Here is a 19,971-nt window from a genome sequence, read left to right as displayed (position 1 = left end):
ATCGCAGGTCCCAGCCTCCAGACACAGCCACAGAAAGTAACTCTGAACACACTATTTTTTAGAGCAGCAGGACCCAGCTCTTCTCTGAAAGCGAGGTACCAAAGTGGTGCCTGACCCATACATAGTAGGTGCTCAATAAATACCTAGCAAATAAAAGAATAGATTCCAGGCCCATTCTAGAAGCTGACATAACAATGAAAAATATGCAGTTCCTGCTCACACAGAGACTGCTCTTTAGGGAGGAGAAAAGAGTAATAAGAAGATGATTTTACACACTAAAGGACATGAAGAAAATGAGCAGGCTGTGTGACGGGGAGGGGACTGAATGTGGTATGGAGGTCAAGGAAGCCCTCTCTAAACAGATGACACTTGGAGCCTGAAGGATAAAAAAGATGCCATCTTTGGGCAAGTGAGTAGGTATATTCCTGACAGAGGGAATGGCCAAATAAAATAGTGGAAAAAGACATATACACACACAAACAATTCTAAAAATAGAAAAGAAAGACTCAGGCTGGTGGAAGGAAGCCTCCCTTATTCTAGAGACAAACAACTAAAACAATAGTAAATGGTAGCATGGAATACAGGGAAGGACATTGGCTAGGAGTCCAACTTTGCCACTAACACCTCACATGACCTTGAGAGGATCGTTTTCTCTCTCTGGGCTATGAAATGGGGAGGTTGGACTAGAATTGGCATTAGGCTGGAGCCAGCTCACATCAGCTTGTGAGAGTACATTGTGCACATCTCTCCCTAGCTCCACATTCAGTGGTATCACACGGGTAGGCTGAAAGTGGCCATTGAGAGAGTATCCACACCATGGAAGCTGGCACGTCCTGTAAATGGAACTGTTTGCTGTTGTTGTTTTAGAGATGGTTGTTAAACACTTACAAGCACACCACTAAACTAAATAGGTGCTTTTCAAATATTTTGCTAAAGTCTCCTATTGTCAATTCAAAATTCACAATTTTACATTCTATACCCAAGTGTATATGTGCTTCCTATTTCCTCACACTCTTGAAAATATGAAATTTTATCCTCCTAACTTCAGGAAGATGCATGTTGATAATCCTGTGGATTTTTTACATGACACACACACATGCACCCATGCACTTCTCCCTGGCTAAGTGCTGCCCTGTGGTCAAGGTAGGCATTATTCAGTCTGTAAATGTAAGCCCACCACCCCCATCTCTCTCCCTCCCTTTTCTGTTTTTCTTCCAAACCCAAGGCCTTCCCTGACTTGGATTTGAACTTGGGCACTGGGGAGGAGTAAGCCAACCCTGGTAACCCGCTCACAAGTGTATTTGTGCCCTGGAGCTCAGCACAGAAGCTGGCCAGTGTCTGCTCTTGACACCGGGGCCCAGGCCTGGCCAAGCAGACATCCCCACCCTCTCATGACACTGCAGCTATGGGGCTCCTTGCAGCTGGCCCTACCAATGCTGCCAACATCCATGGGTTATTTCTCTACAGACAGAAAGGAATGAGAACTTCCTTTTCCTCCTCTTCTCTCTCCTCCTCGTCCTCTGGAAGTGTGTGGGCTTAGCTCATCACACTGGGGCTAGGTCTGGGAGATCTGTTTTCTGTGTTTTAGACTCGAGGCTGCCGCAGGCTTCCTGGCTGACCTTGGACACATGGTTATGTTTTGTCTGTGCCTATTTTTCCGCTTACCTCACTGCTGGGGATGGCTGGGTGGATGTCTGAGGCAGCCTCAAAAAAGCAGACTACAATAGTTCCAAACACAGAGCTGGTACATGGACTATGGTTCTGTACCATCAAGACAGGGGCAGAAACCCTGGGGTGTCTGGAAAATTCCAGAAAAAAAAATGTTTATAAAGCAACACCATCCCCCAAAGGAGGTTAGAGAACTCTGTGGAGGGGAGAAGGCAGAATGTAGTGGGAATCGGGTCGGAATGGGGGAAGGGGACAGCTGGGTAGTGAAGGAATCGTCTCCTCCCTCTCTTCTAAACTCCTCAAAGCAGCTCTCACTGTCTCTGCTTCCTCAGTCCCCCAGGACCACCTCCCCACCATGCCACCAAACTGGCACCAAGGATGTCAGTGCCTCTTCATTGCTAACCCAATGGCCAGTCTTCTTAGCTAATATCACTACCCACCTCATTTCATTTTGAACAGTCCTTCACTCTCTTTCTTAAAACTCTCTACTCTCCTGTCTTAGTTCAGGTTCAGTCAAAGTGAAATCCAAAACAAGGACTTGGATGCAAATAGTTTATTTGGGAGGTGGTCCCAGGAAGCAGAAGTGAGATGCAGGGAAAATGGGACAAGGAATGAGCATGTTTTCTGAATCCTGCTATGGGCAGCTGGGACTCCATCCCTCCTGGGTCCTCTGAGCAACTTTACAGAATGTACCTTGGAATTGCTTCTGCCAAGGATGAAAGGCAGAAGCATTTAGCTGGGCTCTTGGTGCCCACGGGTTGAGGGTCACTCGCCAAGAGCATTAACTCCCTCAGGCAAGAAAGCAGACAGCCATGGTGGATGCTTGATGTGGGGAGCCACCTGCATGCACAGGAACTGTCCACACTGCATGTAGCTCCACTCAGTGGTGGACTGAGGGATGATGTAGGACACACTGATATCCCTCCTAGACTTGGCCTCCATGACATCTCTCTCCTGTGATTCTCCTCCTACCCTGTTACCATGCCTTCTCCATCTGTTTCCATAATCCGCTTCATTCTGTTCTCACAAGCTCCTTGACCAATTGTACTCCTCTGTTCATACCTGCCCTCTTGCCAGCCCTCTCCTCATCCAATGCCTTTGGCTTATCTCCATTGATGCACTAAGCACACCTTTCAGTTTGTATTTCATCCTCCTCCAAGAAACTTCTTAAAGGCAGGGACAGGACTTCTGGTGGTCTGTTGCCACACAGTACCACACAGTGTTGGGCACATAGTAGGGGCTCAAAAAAGTGTAGTTCCTCTCCCCTTCCCTGTACTAATGGCAATGTTATGGAATCATGTTGTGATTTCATGATAATGGTGATGTTATGGAATTTCCCAATCCTTAAGATCTAATTTGAAAGTTACCTGCTAGTTTCGATTTTCTTTACTTTCTGGAGAAAGAGGGCCCCAGGATGGTGGGAGTTGCCAACCTGGTAGGTAGGATGCTGCCTCTCTGGGATGCTACCCTGAACGTCACCCAACCTAGAACTTCTCTATCCATGATGTTCCCTCCCTGTTTCACAAAGCTCAGTGAATTTAACAATTCTATGTGCCTTCCAGGCAATAGTGCTTATTATAAAGAAATGAAGGTTGGAGATTCCAATTAACCAGTAGATGAGCAGCCATTCCATGCACAGGACCATGCCAGACATTAGGCTTCAAGAAGGAGAAAATGCATGAGGAAGAAGAAGGGAAGAAGTAGAGGGCACCTCTGTCTTTAAGGAGTTTATAATCTAGGTGGTGGAGGCAAGGCTGAGAACACAGACTCCTCTGCCAAGAAATACTGGTGTTGACACAATCAACTGGAAAAGAACTGGCTGTTTGGTAAATGGTGCTGGGTAAACATGAAGAAAAATGAAATCGGATCCCCACCTATCACTTCGCACAAAGATGAGCTCTAGCTGGGTTGAAGACCTAAAATAAGATGCTAACTGTCAAGAGAAGACATGGTAGGAGAACACCTTTATGGTCCAAAGGTAGAAAATTAAACACACCTTTAAATGCACAAACAATAAGACAAAATATTGGTGAATAGGCTTTATCAAAACTAATAGGATCTCTATTCCACAAAGTTCACAGGCAGATAACAAAATGAGGGAAAATATTTGCAATGTCTCAAACAGACAAATTAGTATCCAAGCGTTGCAGACCCTTTTGCAAATCAACGAGGAAGAAAAAGCAAACCCAATAAAAAAAAATGAGCAAAGGACACGACCAGGCAATCAACATACGAGGAAACCTCAAAGCTAACAACTTAAAGAAATACTTAATGTTGCTAGTAATCACACAAATTGAAAATTAAAACTGTGAGATAAAGATTTGGAATAGAAGGACCTTCCACCTACTGGTGCACATGAGTGTGAACTCACATGGTCAACACACTTCTGGCTCTAAAAAGAAGTCATTCATCCTGTGACCCAGAAATTCTGCCCCTGAGTAAATCCCCAGATTTGCTCTTACAAATCTATAATTGGCTGAGGATAGAGCTATGCATCGTGGTGCTGGTGATAGTAGAAGCCAGAAAGAAAATGAATGTCCTCCGGTGGAGAAATTGTGCACACTACATGCAGCTCGGAGGCCCAGCCAACAGTTTGAAGCAACAAAACAGATAGCACTTATTTTGTATGGTGGGGAGCTTTATAAAAGTAATGAGTGGGGGGAAAAAGTAGAATGAGATCTATAACATGAAATCATTTATATAAACTTAAAGGCATGCACCCAAAACAACAAAATATATTTTCAAGCAAAGAAATAGACTGAATGGTGCTATTCCAGTTACTATGGCTCAGTGACAGGTATCCCAAAACTTAGTGACTTAAAACAACCATTCTACACTATTGCGTGGATTCCAGAGGTCAGGACCTTAAATAGGTTTGCCAGGGGATGAGCTCCACATGGGCACTGACTGGGGTCACTAGGTGGTATCTGCGGGAAGCTGAGTGGTCTGCAGGGCTCAAGGCAGCTTGCTGACATGTCTGGCATTTTGGCAGGGGCTCAGCTGGGGCTGTCAACCAGAGTGCCTCTAGCATTTGCATGGTAGTCTCAGGGTAGTTGGGTTCTTACAGAGGCTCAGAGTACCAGCAAGCAAGGAGGAGGCTGTGTGGAAGTCACATGGCATCACTTTCACCACACTCTAATGGTAGAAGCAGTCACAAGCCCACTCAGATTCAAGGAGAGGGACATAGATTCTGGGGTCTTTATGGGAGAAGTTTCAAAGAATTTGCGGTCATTTAAAATCTCCTCTGTTGTCTGTGGTAGGGAAGGAGTACAGGAGAAGAGAATGAGGCTAAAAGAAAATAAATGGGGAAGAAATTCTATGTTGAATGGTGGCTCCATTCAATAAGTCCAACTTAATCTATGCATGTGGTCTTATTTGCATAACAAGGATGCAAGGAACAAGGATGTTCATGGAAGAAATTAACATAAGGATCTTAAAATGAGATCCTCCTAGATTAAATAGGTAGGCCCTAACTCCAATGCAGGTGACCTTATAAGAGGGAGGCAGGGGGAGATTAGGTGACAGGAGAGGAGAACACATGGGGGGCAGAGGCTACTGGAGGAAGAGGCAGAGATGGAGCTATGTAGCCACTAGCCAAGGAATGCCTGGAGAAGGACGGATTCTCGCATAGAGGCTCCGGAGGGAGCACAGCACTTGGCAACACCTTGATTTTGGACTTCCAACTGCAAGATTTCTGAAATAATATATTTCTGTTGTTTTAAGTCACCTGTTTGTGGCAATTTGTCACAACAGTTCCAGGAAACGAAGGCATACTGTGACAAAAAAATGTACCAGGATTTTTTAAAGGAACTCTTTCCATCTTCATTTCTCCTGAGGCCTAAAGGCCAAGAATGTGCAAATGAAGGGCGATCCCAGCATGCCAAAGGGAATTCAGGCCAGATTTCCAAAAGTGATGCCTGGAAACCAGGCATGTGACACTTTGTCTCTTGACCACCTCAAGGTTACAAAGGGTTGAACCCAACGTGACCAAAGAATTCTCTGAGGGAAGTGGTTGGTGGCTGTGAGGCCCACCCTCCCAGGAATGGGGTGGGAATGCTGCTACCCTCCCCTCAACCTGCTCAACCTGGAGCAAAGGAAATCAATGAGACCCTATAGTCTCCTAGTCCTAGGGCCTAGGAATGTGAAGGCCAGAGGTGTGGTCATCAGCCTGAGGTGGGGGTTGGGTGGCTGCCCTGGAGCCAGCCAGGCCCCCATGGATGGCAATGGCAGAGCAAGGGCGCCTGCAGGCTTGTCAGGTAGCAGATGAGGGTGAAAGAGGGTGGCAATAAGACCATTTCAAGTCCTCTTGAGACTTGCCCCTTTCCTGACCCTCACCATTGTCCCTCAACTTCCCCCGGGAAGAGTCAAAGGTGAATGCCAAGGAGGAATATGTGCCCTAGCCAGAGAAATAGCAAGAGAGCTCATCCCGCCCACTTGCCCATGGCTGCGGGAACACACCTGAGCTAGGCAGGACCGTCACATCCAGAGTTTGGGTGATTACACTGCACTGGGCATATCAGGACTTAAACTGAGTCAAGTCTTCTATCTGAACGAGTGCCTGAGGACATTTTATCACCTAAAACTGAACAGATGAGAAGAGACAGCTGGTGGTTCCTTCCTGGGGTTGGGGAGGAACTGGCCTGGTGGTGTGCATGGGATGGGTCCAAGGAGACAAGAGCAGTGTTGGGATCACACTGATCCCAGTTGCGGAGACAGGAATATTGACAGCTACCAGCTGCCACACCATGACTTGCTGAGCCAGCACAACAGTAGGGTGCTAGCATCTACCTGGGTAGTCTCTTTTTAAAATTGTTATTTTTTTAATTGAAGTGAAATTCACATAATATAAAATTAACCATTTTAAAGCCAGGGATGCCTGGGTGGCTCAGCAGTTAAGCATCTGCTTTCGGCTCAGGGCGTGATCCCAGGGGTCCTGGGATCGAGTCCCACATCAGGCTCCCTGCATGGAGCCTGCTTCTCCCTCTGCCTGTGTCTCTGTCTCTGTCTCTTTGTGTCTCTCATGAATAAATAAATAAAATCTTAAAAGAAAAAACATTTTAAAGCCAACAATTCTGGGGGTATCTGGGTGGCTCAGTCAGTTGATCATGTAACTCTTGATCTCAGTTCAGGTCTTGATCTCAGGGTTGTGAATTCAAGTCCCACATTGGCTCCACACTGGGCATGGAGCCAACTTCAAAAAAAAAAAAAAGTGAACAATTCAGTAGCATTTAGTACATTCACAGTGTATGCAACCAACACCAAAGATGATTCTGAAACATTTTCATCACCCCAGGAAGGAACCCCATATCCACCAAGCAGTCATTCCCCATTCCTCACCCATGCCCCTAGCCCCAGGCCCTGGAAACCACCAGTCTGCATTCTGTCTGCATGGATTTACCTACTTTGGATATTTTGTATGAATGGTGTCATACAATATGTGACCTTTTGGGTCTGGCTTATTTCATTTAACACAATGTTTTTGAGGTTCGTCCAGACTGCAGCATGTATCTACCGATTCATTCTTTCTGTGGCTGAATAATATTCCATTGTATGGATAGGTCATAGTTTATTTATCTGTTTATCCACTGGTGGGCATTTGTGTTATTTCCACTTTCTGGCTATTGAAAATAGTGCTGCTATGAACACGCGTGTACATGTATGTGTTAGAGAGCTGGTTTTCAATTCTTTTGGATATGCACCTAGGAGTGGAATCACTGGGTCATCTGGCAATTCTTTCCCACTGAGGCTGAACCATTTTGCATTCCCAACAATAATCTCCAAGGAGTCCAATTTCTCCACATTCTTGCCAACACTTGTTATTTTGTTTTGTTTTTTTATTATAGCCATTCTATGGGGTGTGAAGCTGTATCTCATTGTGGTTTTGATTTCAATTTCCCCAATGACTAATGATGCTGAGCATCTTTTCATGTGCTTCTTGGCCATCTGGATGTCTTTGGGGACATATTCATTTGAGTCCTTTGCCCAAGCCCTTTCTTTAATGGTGCTGTCTTTTTGTTGTTGAGTTTTAAGATTATACACACACACACACATACACACACATATATTCTAGATACTAGATCCTTACCAGATATATGATTTGCAAGTACTTTCTCCCATTCAGTAGGCTGTCTTTTCACTTTCTTGCTAATACCCTTTGATGCACAAAAGTTTTTAATTCTGATAAAGCTCAATTTATCTAGTTTTTCTTTTGTTGCACATGCTTTTGGTGTCATATCTAAGAATCTGCTGCCAAATTTGAGGTCATAAAGATCTATCCTTGTCTTTTCTTGTCTTGTGGTTGGTCCATTTTGAGTAAATTTTGTGGACATGGTGCAAAATAGAGATCCAGGGATCCCTGGGTGGCGCAGCGGTTTGGCGCCTGCCTTTGGCCCAGGGCGCAATCCTGGAGACCCGGGATCGAATCCCACGTCGGGCTCCCGGTGCATGGAGCCTGCTTCTCCCTCTGCCTGTGTCTCTGCCTCTCTCTCTCTCTCTCTCTCTCTCTGTGACTATCATAAATAAATAAAAATTAAAAAAAAAAAGAAATAGAGATCCAACTTCATTATTTTGCCTGTCACTACACAGTTGTCTGGATGCTCTATTTGACTCCTCATATTAACCTCAGGAGAGAAGCAGTGTTATCAACACCATTTTACAGATGGGGAAACTGAGGTTTTGAGAGGTGAAAAGTTATCCAAAGCCACACAGATAGCAAATGGCAGCACTGTGATTTGATATGGGCCATATCTGAGAACTGGTACTTCTAACCATCGTAGTCAATGCCTCCAATGCCTCTCTTTAGTCCTTCTGATTTCAGAGTGGCCCTTCCTAGTCCTCCCAGGGGCTCCCCTGCCCCCCACCCCCCACACCCAGGCATACCAGCAGAATCCTGATCCACCTCTTGGCTCCCAGCTCCTACCTCACCAGTCTTTGAAGCTATCATTTTCCTGCAACCTTCTGGGGATGGTGCAATTATGAGTTGGGAATCAGAGAGCCAGGCCCACCTTCACGGTTTAGGGTTGTCCAGATACTGTACCCATTGCCAACCCAGAGAGTCAGGCTGGCCGAGGGGGTCAAGATGAGAGGGTGTTTTTTTTCTTTTTCTTTTTTTATCATGTAACATTTAATAATTGCAAATATATTCATTACAATTTACAGATTAGTTAAAGTTATATACACAAATATAATTTTAGCTATAAAATCCCAACACACTGGTTACATTTAAGTCACTGGATCTGTAGAAGCCAATTTAGAGTCTTCTAGTCCCCTAAATTCACCTTCTTTAAATTATACAAAAATAAAATCTGATAGTTTTGATTTCAAGTTAAAGATGAAGAGGTGCTGTTATCACATTGGACGCTCAGAAAAGGAAATTTTACCTGTCTATACAATGCCTTTCACATGCTACATTGATACTTAAAGCACCATTGCAAGACTTAAAATGTGTACAATGTTCAATCACAACTTCCAAGTTTAACTGTGTTCTAACAACTAGGATTGGGATGAAAGGACAAAAAGTTTTTCTCCTTCAGTCCAACTTAAAAACAGCCCTGTCTCTATCACTTCTTTTAAAGAAGGGTAGTAAATGGGAGAATCCTTCACCAAGCTTCTACTCATTTGGTGGTGAGGCTGGAATTCCAAGGGAACAAGTTTCTGAAATCCAGTAGATGTCAAACTATCCCATTATTTTCAAATATGCGGAGGTGCTAGATTTAGTTTTTAAAAGAAGTGAAATAAAACAGTATATACTTCAGTCTGGTTTTAAAAGAATGAATATATATATATATATATATATATATATATATATATATATATTGAAAAGCAGCCATTTCACCAACATTGAATGACTTCTTTTTCCAATTTTTTATTTATTAATTGAGAGAGAGTGAGAACGAGAGAGATCACAGAGGGAGAAGGAGAAGTAGACTCCCCAATGAACTCGAAGCCCAACCCTGGGCTCAATTCCATAACCCCGAGATCATGACCTGAACCAAAGGCAGATGCTTACCTGACTGAGCCCCCCAGGCACCCTAATGTCTTCTTTTAAAAACCTGTTCTGTGTCTTCTTTTTCCCCCCCAGGTCTTGTTTTTTCCACCCTCCCTGACCCCCCTCTCCCCTCCTCACATGTGAAAATGCATACACAAAACTGTATCCCCTTGTTACTCACACCCTGTAAGATGCTAGCTCTATAGTCTCAGGGATAACCTAGGATCATGCAGGGCATGCTGTTGGGGCCCAGTGAATGCATGTTGAATGAGCTGAACATGCATCACACAGCAGTTAGACACAGCAGTTCTCAGTCCTGGCTGACATCAGAATCACCTGAGCAGCGATAGAAAGATACCTAAGTCAGGCTCCCCTCCCCACCCCTCACCCTGAGAAAACCATGATTTGATTGGCCTGGGATCGGGATTGTTTTAATAATTCCAGAGGTGATTCCAACAGGTGTGCAACAATGCTCCCAGGGGATCAGCCCTGCCCAAGCTGGGCTATGAAGCTGTTGCCCAGAGGCCTTGTTGCCCAGAGGCCTCACCTCCCACCAACTGCCCCCAGCCCTTGACTGAGCATTGCACGAACTGGGGTGGCCCATTCCTGGGGGACACAGGGCTTTCTCATGAGCAACTTTGGCTCCAGGCCTCCCCAAAGGCCTTGCTGAACCTTTCTGAACCACATGGTCTAGGACACTCCCATCCAACCTTCATTCCCACAGGTCCGCCAGGCTTATATAATTCCTCAGGAATTCTAGCCAACTTCTCCTTAATTAACTGAGGAGGTGGGTCCCTGGTCTATAATCTTGCACAGCAGCAAAGGAAACAAGTCCCACTACCCTCCCAAGTACTCATCTCCACACAGGGAGTAACCCGCCATCTTAGGGCAGCTTCCCTAGTGCCAAAGATCTGGAACAAGCAATTTATTAAGGGAGTGTTTTCCAGGGACAACTAGTACAGTGTGAGAGGGGCCAGATGGGGAAGAATGGGGAAGCCAGGCAGCGCCGGCCTACCACAGCACCCTGGCCATGTTGCCTATATCCAGACCAGGGGTGCAGAGGCTAGAAGCACAGCTAATCTAAGTGTGGTGGTCAGAACAATGCCCTGCAAAATATCTGCATCCTAATCCATGGAATCTGTGACTATCCTCATTTCTGTGGTTAAGATGACTCTGCAGATGGGATTAAGTTAAGGATCTAGAGATGAGAAGGTTATCCTGGATTACCGGGGTTGGCCCAGCATAATCACAAGGGTCCTCGTAAGAGGGAGAAAGATGTGAGGTCGAAGGCAGAAGTTGGGCTAGTGTGGCCAGGGCCGCAAGCCAAGGGACCCAGGCCTCTAGAAACTGGCAGAGGGGAAAAGAGTGATTCTCCCCTATGGCTTGCAGGAGTGCAACCCAGCCACATCTTGGCTCTAGCCCAGAGAAGCCTACTTCAGACTTCGGGCCTCCAGAGCTGTACCATAAATTTGTATTGTTTAAGCCTCCCAGTTTGTGATGGATTACAACAGCAGCAGGAACGGAACTTCTCACTGAGCATTGGAGGGACACCTGGATCGCCCGGGAGCAGGAGAGAGTGGGAGGCTGTCCCCACTCGCCTCTCTATCCACCTACAGGCTATCCTGAGGCAGCTTCTCCTCACCTCTGCGTGTCTGATGAGGGATGGGGTCTCCTGCCCTGCTCCCCTAAAGCTGCCACCCAGAACTGGCCCCTCAGCAACGAGGTAACCTCAAGCCACCTTGTGGTCATCTGGTCTCGTTGCGTTAGTACCATCTTTTTTTGGTGTGTGAGGCAAGGATCTGAAGAGCTGGCGCCTTTGGCTTATGCTTTCTTTCACTGTCTATGTGAATAATTAACTGTCTGAATCTAAAAGTGGATCGTCTGTGTTCATTAGCCCCATCAGTCAGGGCCTGGTGATGGCCTGACCTAAATGTGCATAAATCTGACTAAGTCCCAGCCTCAGGCCAACCCTCTGGGGAGCTGGGGCAGGAATTACACCTGGAGACAAAGGAGATGGGTTCTGTTCTCTGCCAAAAGTCATTGGCTACCAGCTGCCCCACAGGGAGACTTAGTCACCCAAGCACCTCAGGCTCTTGATGTGACCAAAACGTTCCCCAGGACCCCAAAGGCCCTAGGTGTGAGCCACTAGCAGCCAAGCACAGGGACTTTGGAAAAGGGATCCCAGCCGACCAGGGAGGGGAAGAAGAGAAGAGAGTGTAGACTTTGCTCTACCCAAGAATCATGTAAGACTCACTGGGTGATAGATTTTTGAGCCCACGGACAGAACACAGATACAGGAGCCCATCCTACGCAGCTGGGGGAACAGCACCCAGGTCCCAGAGCCTGACTCAGCCTTCCAGGGTGGGAGCTAACACTCCTGCCAACATCCAGGCTCAGAGTGGTGGCTGTCCATGGACCAGGAAAAGGTGGTTGTTTCCCTTCAGGAAACAATACAAGAGCCCAAGCCTGTACATTTCATGCCAAACTGCTCATGGAAGCCAGTGGGCAGCTGGCCATCCCAGGTTCTTGGAGCACAGAGCTACAGCAACTGGCTCGGCCTCCAACCTGTATGCCAGGCAAGCTGACCAGAGTGGCCCTTCGGTGACAGCACAAAGAACAGCCTTTGCCCCTCCTGTCTGGATATACCTTTATCTTTCCTTTTGCTAACCCCATCTCACCGCCCCTCTCCATTCACCCCACTGTATGATTCTGTTCCCTATACCTTCCCACCGACTTGTCTCCTTCTCTCCTGACTTAGGGATGACGAAGGCCCACAGGCACTTGGAATGTTGCTCCGCCATATACAGAACCCTCAGGGATAAAGGAACTTCACTCATGGAAGAAAAGATTGAAGGGAAGGAAAGACGTTCAAATCAGAGGCTGGTTGACTTTTTCTGTAGACAACGTCATAGCAAGTATTTTAGACTCTGCAGGCCACACAGTCTCCATCACAACTACCCAATTTTGCCACCATGGCACAAAAGCAGGCACAGACAATATACAAACAAGTGGACCTGGCTGTGTTCTAAGAGAACCTTTATCACACAAGCCAGCACTGGGCCAGGTTTGGCCTATAGGCATAGTTTGCTGACCTCTGGTTTACATATTCACTGACTCCAGTTATTTAAAATTAGAAGGAACTTTAGAGATCATCCTGTCCAGGAATGACAAATGGGTTTCAACCCACCTGCCAACTCTGCCTGCTTGGTAGTGGCTTCCTGGCTCATTGTGTTGAGAAGGGTTCTGAGGCCAATCCCTACCACAGTGTCATAAAGGAATAGCACCGTATGCCCTGGGCAGGGAGGGGCAGTGGCAGCACCAGTGCCTCATGTTGGCCACTTGATTAACTAAACTCCCTCATCTTCTATATGGCTAGCTCAATTCCAGAGAGGTTAAGTGACTTGCCCAATGCCACACAGCTATAGCCAGGGAGCTGGTCAACCAGCTTCTTAATGTTACTGAGGCAAAATGGAAAGTTATTTATCCTATTGTCTCATTACCATGTCTAAGCCAAAGAGATCCTCATGCCCCCTTTGTGCCAAGTTTCTAGGCCTGGGATCTTGAGAGGAAAGCGACAGAGTCCAGGACCCCATCTAGTCCTTGATTTGTGAGAATTTACATTTTGAGAGGCTTTCAGAACAACCCTAAAAACTTATATTATGATGTCTGAAAAATGAGGCTGGCTCACAGGGAGTGCCGCCTGCCAGAACCTTGTTCATGGTGGGGCACAAAGTGGCTCCAGAGATAAGCTATGATTTCCCTTTGTAGCAGGAAATGCTTCACAAGCACCGTGGCCCACTATCTCATGAACCCTGTAGGGCTACAGCCAATCTTGAGCCCACATCAACATTGTGAAGCATGAAGCTCTTACTATTTCTCACCTGCGGGCCTATTTCCTAAGTTTCAAAATGCTTATCACTATCAGATAATAACTGCCAGGGCCTTTATTAATGCCAATTAATGACCAACTATAATAAACTTTCAAAACAGAATGCAGGTCAAACTTGTGGAAGAAACTTTTAAAACCCTGAACTCTGCAAATTAAGTCATTCTATTTTAAAAATCAGATTGTCTACTATTAGAGCATCTCTAGTATCAGAGCTTTGCAATTGTTTGAACCTCAGTGTCAAGCAAATGGAGTAGTCCTAACCTCACGGGTCCATTGCAACGGTCAAAGTGACAGATTGCAGCAGAGCCCACTTCGGAAGTCACTCGTAGCCTCAGGGGACAGTTCTGGGCCAGGCTACAGGCTTCCTCCTTTGAGCATCCATGTCGCTCTGCCTGAGAGTGTCCTCTATTTCCCCTTCCTCTGCCCCGCCCCCAGCAAATCTGGCCAGAAATGCTGGGGGAGAGACTGTTTTCAGGAGCAGTGACCAAGCAAGGAGGGATGGTGCCAAGTGGTGTAAAGAACTCCTGCGTCCTCATCCCCCTATGCACGATTCTGAGATATTGTTTGCAATGATAAAACGACACAAGCTCTCAAAAGGTCCCCAAGGGCACTTGAGTCCTATTTCCTCCTGTCATTAGCACACCCACCATTGGTGTTCTTCTCTTGCTTGTGTTACTTACTCCCTCCCGGGGCATCTGGGGTCATTTCTCAAATAAACTCCCCATTTACCCAAGTCCTGGCCTCCGGGGCAGCCCAAACTGAAATACGTTTACACTCAGGCGGGCCTGAGAAGTTTGGTGCTTCCCACCTCCCCGCGCCAGGGCAGTATATGGGAGGGTCACAACCTGTGGGCGCCGCTGGAGCCCTCACCGCGAGGAGTAAGAAGCGGGGTGGCCAGTGCAGCCACAGGTTTGTCCGTCCGGGATGCTTTCCTACTTTCCTTCCGCTGGTCGCCCTGGGGAGCCCCCACCCAGGACGCGGTCCTCGGGCGGCTGAGACCCGGGACCGCCAGCCCCAAGCTCACACCGCGGGCGTCCTAGGACCCAGACCAGCCAATCGGAATAGCCCAGCCTCGCAGACGCTGTGAGTGGCTCGGGCAAGTCCGGTCGGAGTCCTCGCTGGGGCTGCCCTGGGGGCCCGGGAAGAAGCTGTAGAGGAGCCTCGAAAGCCCAGACCGGAAACTGGGAGGGTGCGTCTCAGCCTGGGAATGCCTGGGAATGCCTGGGAATGCCTGGGATTTCTGCCCCGTGCAGAGGGCTTGTGTGCAGGCAAGGGAGGCTGGGAAATGCCACTCTCAGGGGTCCGGGCACCTGCACCTGGAACAGAGTGCAGAGGACAGGAAGGGCGCAAGCGCAAATGCTCCTCCCAGAGCAGGTGGAAGGTGCAGAGAGAACGTGTGGGGGATGGAAGGAGACCCCCCAACAGCCGGACCGGACAACTGCGGGAAGGGGGAAGGGGCAGGGGCAGAGGGGAGGCCGCCTTGCTCTTCGGTGCCGCTTCGGCAACAGTAAAAAATGGGGGTCCCGGTGTCTCACAGGTCACTGGACAAATGTCTTATAAGGTCCCTTAAAGGCCCAGGACTCTCCGATCCCAATTAAGTCTTGTCCAGATTCACGATTCCGTGTCTTCCGTCGCGTGGTTTTATGCATTTGGCAGCGGGGTTGGTTACACATTGATCTCCTTGGGAGCTGGGCCCCGGCGACCGCCTCATGCTGCTGCCTCCCAGCCTCCGAGGGCCCCCGCCACCGCCACCGCCGCCACCGTCGTCCGTATTACCTCCAGGCTCCGGGCTTCTGGGGGGCGGGCCGGGGGGGGGGGGGGGGGGGGCGGCATTTAAACTCCTCTCTGCTCTTGAAATGTGCCCAGGGTCTTAAAGGAAGGATCCCTTTCAGAAAATGGACAGCCACCAAAATAAATTATCCAGAAAAATAAAACCTCTTTCTCTAGCACAGAAGAAATTTAAGAGCTCATTAGCCTTAGGAATATTTTCTAATATGTGAGGCCAGTAGGCAGAACCATGAATATTCATGAGCATGCTCCCTACCTCTCCATCCTGAAATGAAGGTGTTGGAAACCATCTTTTTAGGTACTGCCATTTGGGGGAAAGGTATATTAACTATCAGTAGGTTTACTGACCCAAAATACTCTAAAAATGAGATTTCTGACATTTTCATTAGAGCTTGTACCATGTTCTGCCACAAGTTAATTCCTGGGGAAGACAATGGGAAAAAACTGGCCAACCTACCAATTTCAGATCAAAAGTCTGGGGTCAATGATAATCCTGGCTAGTTTTATAAACTCTATTGGCCCTATCCCCACTTGGTTTCCCACCCTGGCTTCCATGTTGTTCCTATATTCTCCCACCATATGGGCAACCGCAGGCAGAAGGTCCCATGAGAACCAAACCAACCCAGGTAAAAGGGGGAGCAGAGCCTCCTAAAAGCTGATGAGGATCCTCCCAGGCTTCATGGATCAAGTCTTAGGCTCTTTCCCTTCCTGGGTCTTGTGTGTGTGTGTGGTGTGTGTGTGTGTTTTCAAGGTTGAAGTAAGCCAATGGTTTTCAACCTTGTGCATTAGAATCACCTCCAGACCTTTTATTCTGTATTTTTTTAAAAAAGAGTTTATTCACGAGAGACACACACAGAGAGGCAAAAACATAGGCAAAGGGAAAAGCAGGCTTCTCACAGGGAACCAGATGCGGAACTCCATCCCAGGACCCCAGGATCACGGCCTGAGGCAAAGGTGGATGCTCAACTGCTGAGCCACCCAGGCATCCCACCTCCAGACCTTTTAAATATGATCACACCCATGCTGCAGACTACTAATCATGGCAGTCTCTGAGGTGCGCTCAGTACTCCGTGTTTTACCATGCAGGTGAAATTATGTGATTTTAACATACAGCCAAGAGGGCTGTAGTGGCTGCTCTCTGAGATGATTGATGCTACCATCAATCCTCACACTTCCTAACATAAATGCGGTTCTCCACAGAGAGGGGGAGCCTGTTCTTCCACTTCTTGAACCTGGGCAGAAATGATGAATGCCGCTTCCAGTTTGGCTGATAAGAGAGGTGGCAGTCTCTCTTTTCTTCCTCGTGAAACATTTGTTCTTGGGATGTTCCCACTCAGAACCCAGCTGCCATGCCATGGGAAGCCCATACCACCTTGAGAGACCCAGTGAAGGTGGAGTCAAGTCAACAGCCCGGCCAGAACAGCTGAGAAGCCCTGGATCAAGGGGAGCCATCCACAGGTAGACAATCTCCTGAGGTACCTAATGTCCCCAGGGCATGGGGATACCAGGCACATCCACAGGGCTCAGCTCCTTCCTGTCTGAGTCCTGCCTCACCCCCACCCTGAGATAAGCCTGGTAAAAGCATGACAGCTTAGGGGGCAGGGCAGCAATGAGAGCAAAGGGGAATCCCTTCTGTTTAGGGAGAAGCTGACCATCAAGTATTCCCTTCTAGGGGAAAAGCGTCTTTGCTTTATTTTCAATTTTTCTGTTATTAATTTGTGTATAGTGTGTTATAATTCATAGATTTCCTGGTCCCCCTGGATGCTGGAAAGCAAATATGGTCAACAATTCATTTTGCAGAAGAAGGACCAGAAAGTTCAGACAGGTTATGTGACTTTGCCCAGATGCCACAACCAGTAAAAATTGAAATTGGGATCAATTCTGATCAAGTCCAAGCCAGGGCTTTTTTTCCTGCTATATTCCACTGCCTCTCCATTTTGGGGAGCAAAAAGATCAGAGGGTGTGGGAGAAAAATGCTGTATGCTACTTAATATCTACTCTCACTCTCTGACTTGGTAGCAGGATCCTGACTTTATTCAGGGAAGGGATATATTCAGCTAAACCTACATTTCCCAGTCTTTCTTGTAGTGAGATGTGGACTAGTGACTAAGTGGGATGTAAGCCTTAGCATTGATGGGGCTTCCAGGAAACCTGCTTCAGAGGCATCTGTCTGAACTGAGAGGAGTACCCCTTTTGCTTTTCCTCCTTCCAGACTGCAGTTCATACAATGGCTGGAGCTCCAGTAGCCATATTACACCATGAGGTTACTCTGAGGGTAGAAACTACTTACTGCAAACAATAGAGCAGAAAGATGTAACAAATATGGGTTCTGCCCTGGATTGCATACCTTCTTTAAACTTCCTCATAAGGCAAAGAATAAATGCCTGGGGTTTTAAGTCACTATTTTTCAGGTCTCTGTTATAGTCAACAGCAATTTTAAATTCATTAGGTTTATGTAACTGACTATTCTAAAATTCTAATCAAAGTTACAATTTGATGGTGCAACTATCCATCAGGATACCAAAAGCCTATTTTCCATGCAAGGGGGACAGAGGCTGTAAACTAAGGCTGTGACTCCAGCAGGCATGTGTACCCCATAGGGGGGAATGGTAAATCTGCCATAAAGCAGCTATGCAATGGATAGTTGTTGGATGGACAAAGACTTTTGTAGACACCAGTCTTACCCATTTCTGGTTGCAATACCTCTGTTCCCTAGCATCCTTTCAAGGACTTGAGAAATACATCACACAAGAGTGACCTTTGTTAGTCTAGAAAGAGCAGAAGACTCAACTACATTTTCCAGGGAAGATCAGCCCCAGCCCTCAGTCCCCAGGGGTTTTATCTCCTGTCTCCCCTGGTGACCTTCAGTTTACTTCTGCAGTTGATGTGATACTAGTGAAGAATTTAAAGATATTTGCATGATCTGCATTCCTGTGATTTGCCATACAAGAACCTGTCCGAGTTAGTTATTGCCCTTTGGCTTAGCCTCTGGAATGAAGTCAAATGGAGCATCCTGAACCCAACCAGAAGCCTACCCCAGCCAAGCCCAGGCAAGCCTACTCAAGATCAGCCAACTACAGCAGACCTCCTGCCTCAGGGGTATGAAATAAAGAGTTGGTTGTGGGATTGTGTTTTATGTAACATCATCACAAAAGTAACTGACTGATACACCAGTCATTCAGATAGCCATGCTAGAAACTTGAATGTCACCCTTTACTCTCGCCTCTTCTTCATGCCTCACACTCCAACCCCAAGCCCCAAATATTCCTCAAAGCCATCTCATCCTTCCAGCCTCTCTGTTTCTGCCTTACTACAGGCTTCATCTCTGGCTTAGAGTGACTTCCCAGTGGCCTTCCTGCCTTTAGATTGATCCACTCAAATCCACTCTCCAGGGTGAGTTTCCTGAAGTGTAAATCAGAACATAACTCTCCCTCACTTAAGACCCTTCCATGGTCTTAACAGACCTTCTGTTTCTGCGTGCCATTCCTTCTCCTGGGGACACTCTCCACCTTGAATCTAACTCAGCTCCAACTCCTGCTGTTTGGAGCTGGTGACATCCCCTCAGACACTGCCCCCGCCCCCATCCCCCACAACCAGGCTCAGCGTCTTGCTGGGCACTGTCCAAGTTGCTGGGCTTTAGGACACTGTCAAAATTGCCTGTGTCTTGTCCAGCTCTTCCATAAACTGTGAGCTCCCCAAGGGCAGGGCCTGAATACATTTCCCCTGAGTAAACTCTGTATATGTGTCCAGCGCACAACCTGAGCCACTGCTGACAGAGGAGCTGCTCCAGTGTCATCTCCTGCTGCAGGAGGGACCAGCTCTCTGAGGCGGGAGCCCAGCTTTGCCAGAAGCAGTGGTCTGACTAGAAAATTCAAGGCGGAGGGGAAAGAATCCCAGGGAGTGGGGGGGTGGGGGGGGAGGAAGGAGAGGGGAGGTGGGTCAAGGAGGAGACTAGGGAGAAGGCAGAGCTGAGGCTAACAGGCCGGGAGGCAAGGGGCAATGGGGAAGGGGTCCAAATACACAGATGGGGGTCAGGAGGAAGTTCAGGCAGAGAAAAGAGACCGGCGTGGGGAGGCCTGCTTCACGCTCAGTCTCCCTTCCAGCTCTTAATTCCCCTGTAGAACTGGCTCAGGCCATGTGTGCACTTGGCTCGAGACTCCAGGTCTGGTGCCAGAAACATAAACTGGAGGGTGGGAGAGGTGCGAGGCCCAGCAGAGGTGAGCAGGGCTGCCCAGTGCACAGGACACAGGGCCATGAACTCCTCTAGGCCACCTTGAGGCAGGCCAAGAATTCTAGACACTCAAGGCCCAGAAGAAGCCTGTGGGGCATGGTCTGGGCTGATGTCAGGGAAGCTGGTGGGCAGGAGGAGGCAGGCAAAGCTGAACTGTGGCAGGAGAGTCTCGGTTATGTGCCGGGGAAAGGCTGGGTCCACCAGGAATATGGCTGTGGAGCCCACATCTCCAGCAGCTCCAGACACAAGAGGGTTAATCCCAGGGGGGTCTCTGAAGAGACAAGCAAGACCTGTCCTGGGGACTCGTCTGTGGGCTCAGAGAAACCTATCCCCTGGAGGGTGCTTCCAGAGCCACTGATCATCAGGACCACCAGGGTGGGGGGCATCGGGTGGGGCTGTGGTTTCAAA

General features: G+C 47.8%; 1 long non-coding RNA gene across 2 annotated transcripts; it reads left to right on the top strand.

Moving 5' to 3' along the window:
• Positions 1–210: 210 nt before the first annotated feature.
• Positions 211–18,457, top strand: LOC144298783 (uncharacterized). 2 transcript variants are annotated; one of them, XR_013365665.1, is made up of 3 exons: positions 211–409; positions 16,670–16,790; positions 18,318–18,457. It is a non-coding gene; the product is annotated as an uncharacterized LOC144298783 (long non-coding RNA). The 2 variants fall into 2 exon arrangements; XR_013365664.1 differs by having other exon boundaries at positions 211–417.
• Positions 18,458–19,971: the final 1,514 nt, after the last annotated feature.

The sequence above is a fragment of the Canis aureus genome, chromosome 26 (genome assembly GCF_053574225.1).
Source record: "Canis aureus isolate CA01 chromosome 26, VMU_Caureus_v.1.0, whole genome shotgun sequence".
Taxonomy (NCBI): Eukaryota; Metazoa; Chordata; class Mammalia; order Carnivora; family Canidae; genus Canis; species Canis aureus.
Note: the sequence above shows the minus strand (reverse complement) of the source record. Positions and strands in the feature narration are given on the sequence as shown.